Here is a 7,233-nt window from a genome sequence, read left to right as displayed (position 1 = left end):
ACTTGAGGAACAAAAGTTTTGATCATAATCTAATAACTGTAAAAATAAATTATTAAAACATGAAAAATCTTTACTTAAGAATTAAGAAATAGGCCCTGGCCGGTTGCTCAGTGGATAGAGTGTTGGCCCAGCGTGCAGACATCTGGGCTCAATCCCCCATCAGGGCACACATGAGAAGTGACCATCTGCTTCTCTTCCCTTCCCTCTCCCCCTTCTCCTCCTCTTCTGTTCCCTTAGCCAGTGGCTCAGTTGGTTCAAGTGTCAGCCCTGGGCGCTGAGGAGAGCTTGGTTGATTTGAATGTTGGCCCCAGACAGGGGTTGCCAGGTAGATCCCAGTTGGGATGCATGCAGGAATCTGTCTTTCTATTACCCCTCTTCTCACTTAAAAAAAAAAAAAAGAAAAAGAAAAAATAATTTAAAAATATGCACCCAGATAGCCTTTGGCTCAATCAATGAGGACGTCCAAACAAAAATTTTGTTTCAAAAAAACAATAAAAAAGAAGAAATGTAAAACTCAAAACCAATGACCCAGCAAAGGCTGTGCTCAGAGAAAATGTATGGCCTATGACATTCTTGCAATTAGAGGAAAAAGGTTAAAAAGTAAGGAAACTAAAGACTTGTCTTAAGGAACCAGTAAAGCAACAATAAACCAAAGGAAAGTAGAAAGAGATTAATAAAAAATTACAGCTAAATTTAATTAAATACTAGTTAATTAAACTTTAATTTCTTGACATATTAAATGTAACTATAACATTTCTTTAAAAGCTAAAATAGCCTGACCAGGCAGTGGCACATTGGATGGAGAATCAGACTGGGACACAGAGGACCCAGGTTCAAAACCCTGAGCTCGCTGGCTTGAGCGCAGGCTCATCTGGTTTGAGCACAGCTCACTAGCTTGAAACCAAGGTTGCTAGCTTGAGCAAGGGGTCACTCGCTCTGCTATAGCCCCCTACTACCCCTATCAAAGCACATACGGGAAAGTAATCAATGAACAACTAGGGAGTCACAACAAGGAGTTGATGCTTCTCATTTTTTTCCCCTTCCTGTCTGTCTGTCCCTATCTGTCCCTCTCTGTCTCTCTTGCTAAAAATATATATTTATATATATTATATAAATATATATCACTCAAAAACGGTCCCAGAACCAGGTGAGTTCATTCACAGGTGGATAACTTATTGTTTGCTTCCTCTCTTCCTCTTATAACCCAGCCACACCACTTGAACCTGCTGTGAATTGTTATGTAGTTATATTATTTGAATTCTATTTATTGGTTTTAGACTTAAGAAATCAATCCGTGAACCAAGAGAACTCAATTATGATGGTACTACAATGTTCAAATGTTATGAATACCATGACAGGTTAAAATACAGTTAGCTGACAAAAACAAGATGCTAGTAAGGGATAAGTGAATAGCAGTGCCAAGTGCATTTAATAGAGAGCAAGCGTATAAATATATATAAATTTGATAGATCAAGATACAGAGGCTTAAGTATATTATTTAATGATAGTCATCAGAAGAATTCAGAGTAAGACTCTCACAAAAATGAAGAGGGAATGGAAAAAGAAAGTGGGAGGGAAGTAAGTATGCTGATTTCACCTCCTATTGAGGAGGAGTTGGTAGATACTGTGATCAAGCATCAATGAAGGGCTGGGAGTGGGAAAATGTATGATCGGCTCAGTGTTTTAGAGAGATCACTAGAGTTTCTAACACTTATTAAAGGAATAATTAATATTGGGTCTTATGATTAATATAATTTCAATGAGGTCTTATTATACTGGGGTGAAAGAGATGGCACACAGAACTTGCCACATGTAAAGGGAAGCCTGGGAGGACATGGCAGGAACTATGCTCATCAGAATTCTGTTTGAAATTTTGATACAAAAGCAATGTTGGTCATTGACCAAAGTCCTGCTTTAGGGGAATACACTATGGCCAGTTTGTCCTGGGGTATGCCTGCTGGCACCACAGAGCGACTGTGGGGTGGGGTGAGAGAGGGCACAGCAACAGCAGGAACACTGTAACCAGGAGAAACAGCCTTCACAGAGTGAGACATCAGCCACCCCCACACCCAGCAACAGGGTCTGAGCCCTGCTGGCCTAACACCAGCATTGGGCTGTAAATCTTGTTTTCCTAACACAGCTGGCAGCAGCTGTCTTCATATTTCCTGGGCCTTCTCTCCACTGACACTCCCTCCCACATGACCACTCTCAGCTGAAAGGCACCAAGAGTCACTCACCATCTGTGAGATAGGCCTATTCAATATGATTTTTAACAGATCAGAGGTCAGGTTTTGTTTTGTTTTGTTAATTGCATGCCAAGCTGTCACCTAGAGCTTAGTGAAGGGTATGAACATACCTATAAATTATCCAGTATTCAAAGGCGATTTTGATATTCCTATCAGGAGCCTCTTTATGCTCAAATGAGCATGTAGTATTTTGCAAAGGTAAGCATTCCCAGGGAGCTGCTAATTATTTGAAACTAAGGTTCTTGGGTGACTGCAAACAGCTATTGATGGATCCCAGGAGTGGTTCACCATTGGACATGAATCTACAGTTGGTCAGGAACTTGTTTGGGAACTATTTCAAAAAATAAGAGTGACCCACTGGATGTTTCGCAGTTCTTATATGGCTCATGTGAGAGCAGCGATGAGGCAGAATTGTCTTTGGGCAGCACTGTTGTTACTGAGGGGCTTGGGTGGCGGCATGGGGGCAGCATCAAGTCCCAACTTTTGAAGGAGTGGAACCTGCAATGAAATTCTCCTGGGGTGTGACATTTAATCTCAGTTCCACCTCCTCTCGTTCTCTCTACTCCTTACAGCTGGATGTGCTGATGGTTCTAACTACAAGGTCAAGCCTGTTCCAAATTCTGAGCCAATCTCAACAGGCAAAGGCAGAACCTTTCGGTCATTTATCTTACCTTTTCATTTATTCAGCACAGGCTCACACAGTGACAGGCATATTGTTCAAGGCATAAAGGGATGAGAGAATGTAGAAGGCATGATTTCCCCTCAAAGTAGCTCACCACCTACGGCTAGAAATGGGCACATAAATCACCCTAATCTTCAGTTTGCTCTTCCAGGTCCTGCCCGATTCTGACTTGCACAATAAAATCTGCCTAATACACTTCCCCTTCCATCCTTATGCTACTAGGAAGCAATAGCCTTTGTTCCTAGCTTCCAAGTTATGAGCCTGCCTCACAGCAGAGTGAAGAAGAAAGAGGGAGGTCAGAAGAATGAAGGAGGTAGGACCTACTGAGAAGATAAGGTTGTCAAAAGTAGGCGCAGGGCAGGTCTAGAACATTTGCTAGGACAGGGAGGAATGGGGCAACAGCGTCTGTCCGTATCTGTATCTCTGTTATCTAAAGCTTAAATTTTTAGCTTTGTCAGAAAAAATAAGTTTGGTATGATTCCCAATATTTTGTAGCAGTCAGGATAAGTGACTTGAAGGCAGGCCAACCTGAATTCATGCCCGTACTTTTTTTAGACCCAGTATAAAAGGTCTCTGCTGAGGCTTCCCTTCCTTACCCCCCTCCCCCCACACACACACTTTAGAGGGACTTCCTTGAAATTTTACATGCTTCTTTGGTGCTGTCTAGGTCTCCTAATCTCAGATGGACTTGCCTTGTTTATCCCCCTGGGGGCTGTTTCTGACCCTCTACTCCATCCATGAGGTCAATAAAATGTCCCCTTTCTCCTTAACAGGAGAGCAGGCTGGCTATCCAATTGCTTTGGCTCGGTTGCATGGTATTTCTTTCACACGAGATTAAGATGCCTGAACAGTACTGACATGCTGAATTTTTTACTCTCACTTTTGTACCGCCGAAGATGACTTCATGGCTCTGGCCCTTAGACTTGAGCTGCAGTGTGCCTGTGCTTAGACTCATGTGTCTACGTTTTGACCACAGTGCTGGCTCCAGGCTGTAGGCCCAACAGTGATGTGATGATGGCAGGCTTTCTCTGCTTTGTGCATGCCTCTTCCGGTTTCATACTATGCAAATCAGCAGTCATCTGGGTGGCCATGTCTATCGCCTCTAGAGGGCTTTTGAGACCAAGTGTCACTCTGCAAAATCAGTGGGTCTTCTGATTGATAATGTATTCTCCTTCCTTCAACCGATGTGATGACATCTGCTTTCTTGGGTTGGTCTTGAACTATTGGACCATGCAGACATTCCTGTACTGAAGGGACTGTTCTTGCTTTGTGACAGACCTCCCCCATTATCTCCCCCCCGCTCCACTGTTTGAGGTTTATTTGGTGTTTTAGTTGGTGTAACACTTGGATAGTTGGTTGCATTGTTTATATGTAGACTTTTTTTTTACAGTATATAGCAATGTATACCAATCTGATATACATAATACACAAAATAAGATCCTTTAGAACAGTTATGCACAAGACATGAAGTATTAGAGTAATACATTGGATCCCAGGATGTGATTGGACTAGCCATGTTGAGTAAAGAAAGCACAAGTTATATAGCACACACAGTAAGCACACGTCTCGTGTGAAGGGCAGCTGGAGTGTGTGCAATGTTGGAGGTGGTGCCCTTGAGGACGTGGAACTATGTCACACCAATCTGTGTAGGACTACACCAGATAAGTACCATCCTGCATCAGGACACGGATGCAAGGTTTTGTGAACCATAACTATTTCTATCTTTAGGAAACTGATATTTTCAGTCAAAGATCAGAAAAAAAGGACAAGATGTACAATCTCCAATCTGGAGACTATTGCCTAGAATTTTGTTGTTGCCTTGACAGTGAGGTCATCAAAAGACTTTAAATCTGAAGCTCCTTCTGGACCCCCCAAAGTGTATCTGCACTCTTCTTCAAACGGACCTCTTCCTCAGGTGTCAGAGTCACCTTCACATCAGAGATGCCATTCTGTCCCAGAATGAAAGGAACAGTAAGGAAGACATCTTCCTTTATTCCATAGAGACCCTGAATCATGGTGGAAAGTGGATGCACCCTCCTAAGATCATTCATTATACTTTCTGCCAAATCTGCCACAGACAGTCCGATGGCCCAGCATGTGTATCTTTCAGTTTGATCAGCTCATAAGCACGGTCAACCACCTGTTTGTGAACCTCTTTCCACTGTTCCTTATATGCTTCAGTGCCTAACTCAGAGTGCAGATTCCTTAGGGAGACACCAGCAACCTTCGCTCCACTCCGTACAGGCACACTTGATCTCCACGCTCCCCAAGAACCCACCCATGACAGTTTCATGGGTGAACGCCCAGCCTTTCCCCCATTTGGTAATGGAACTGGGCTAAATCCAGATTGCAACTACTTTTTCTGGGAAAGCTGCTCATCTTCCAAACCACATAGTTCAAGATACCCAGTGAATTGGAATCAATAAACCATTTGCAGTTGAGATTGTATTTTACAGAATTAGGAATGATAAATTTAAAAATGTTCACATTACGCTGGACCAAATTAAGGCAGCTTTCTTCCTCCTGTTGACATGGTCCAGCTGTGATAATAACTAGCTTGGAGTTTGCAGTTACAGTATAGGAGGGGTCAGGAACCTATGGCTTGTGAGCCAGATGTGGCTTTTTTGATGGCTGCATCTGGCTCGCAGACAAATCTTTAATAAAAAAAATAATAACGTTAAAAATATAAACATTCTCATGTATTTCAATCCATTTATTTCCTACCGCTCATGTTCATGGTTGTGGGTGGCTGGAGCCAATCACAGCTGTCCTCCGGGACAACACCAAATTTTTATTGGATAATGCGTCTGTACATGGGTTGTTGTATAGCTCTCACAGAATTATATTTTAAAATGTGGCGTTCATGGCTCTCTCAGCCAAAAAGATTCCCGACCCCTGCAGTAGAGTCTTTGCCAGAGACAAGTTTTGGTGTCTAAAGAAAAGGTTGCCATGTTGGAAAGCCATCATCTCTCCCTTCAGTTTGCCTTCCATGGCATCAACATGAGCAAGTTCATCTGCCACGTTCTTCATTAAGATACTGATGGCGTAGGCCATGCCAACAGCACCAACCCCAATAACTGTCATTTCATTTGGAGGGCTTTGTTTTTCCTTAAGAAGATTCATGATCAGCTGATCCTCGAGCACTGCCACACTGGATTCAGAATCAAAGGCAGTCAGTAGCTCTCGGTGGGCAGGCATCGGTAGCACACAGCATTGGGTCTGGACTTGGCTGCAACTGTTCTGGTACTCAGTTACCTTAAGAAAGATTTTTTTTTTGTTTTTACACTTTGTTTTTGCTCTAGTCCATGCATTTGGACCAAAGGGTTCAGGGAAAGGGAAAGAGATTAAAATGACCTTAAGAAGTTAAGGTTGTGGGAGAGAGAATAGATTCAGTACAAAAACAGTTAAGAAATCAAATTTGTTTTCTTTGGAGAAGGCAAATGGGGTGGTTAAATTCTTGCCTTCGAATATAAGCAATGATTTTAGGCAGAAGATTTAGGCAAATTATTTCTTATGCCTGAAAAGACTAACAAGGGAATGAAATTAAGTTAGAGCTGGAGAGATTTCAGAATGATAAAAGGTAACTGGAGAAAGCCTTCCATCAGAGGACATTGGAAAGGAATTAGACAACTGCTCATTCAACTAGTGTCCTTTTGAGAATTATCAGAGATTTTTTGGGGGTATGGGGGGGTTGCAAGTGAGGTCCCAGCTGTTTTTATCCAGATGTTCAGCCTCAGCAGAAATGTAGGCTCTTGGCTGGAGGCCCTGAAGAGCTCTCAACCCCAGGAGCAAATGGAATTGCAGGGATCATCCTGAGCAACAGAGCAGCACTCTGACTGTGTGTCTCCCCTTCCTTGACTATAAAGAGAGATCACAAACTTGCTTTTTGCTCTTTGATGTCCAGGAATAGTCACTGAGGTTTGTATGCAGAAATAAGTTCTTTAGAGAATTCAATCTGACCTCAGCCTGCATCAGCTGACTTTCTGTGCATCATGCTCTGAGCACACCAAGGTCCCACCATTTCTCAAACATACCCTATTCCTTCACCATGGAATCTTCTTGGCTTAAAATGAGTTTGCCTACCCTGCCCCTTTGCTACTGTGGCCAATTCCTCCTCATCTTTCAAGGTCGAGCTTAAATGTCATTGCCTCTGTGGACTGTTCCCTCACTTCTTCAAGCTGAGTCAGACCGAGTTCTACTTCTGAGTTGCTGAACTTCTTTATCCACTCTGTTGTTTCCTCTCAGGACTGAGAGGATAGGAGTTGTATGTCAGTCAGTTGGTCAGTCAATAAGAAATTTATTGTT

General features: G+C 42.6%; 1 pseudogene; it reads right to left on the bottom strand.

Moving 5' to 3' along the window:
* Positions 1 to 4,772: 4,772 nt before the first annotated feature.
* LOC136319653 (L-lactate dehydrogenase A chain-like) lies at positions 4,773 to 6,126 on the bottom strand (annotated as a pseudogene).
* Positions 6,127 to 7,233: the final 1,107 nt, after the last annotated feature.

The sequence above is a fragment of the Saccopteryx bilineata genome, chromosome 1 (assembly GCF_036850765.1).
Source record: "Saccopteryx bilineata isolate mSacBil1 chromosome 1, mSacBil1_pri_phased_curated, whole genome shotgun sequence".
Classification (NCBI taxonomy): Eukaryota; Metazoa; Chordata; class Mammalia; order Chiroptera; family Emballonuridae; genus Saccopteryx; species Saccopteryx bilineata.
This window is presented reverse-complemented; position numbering and strand designations above follow the sequence as displayed.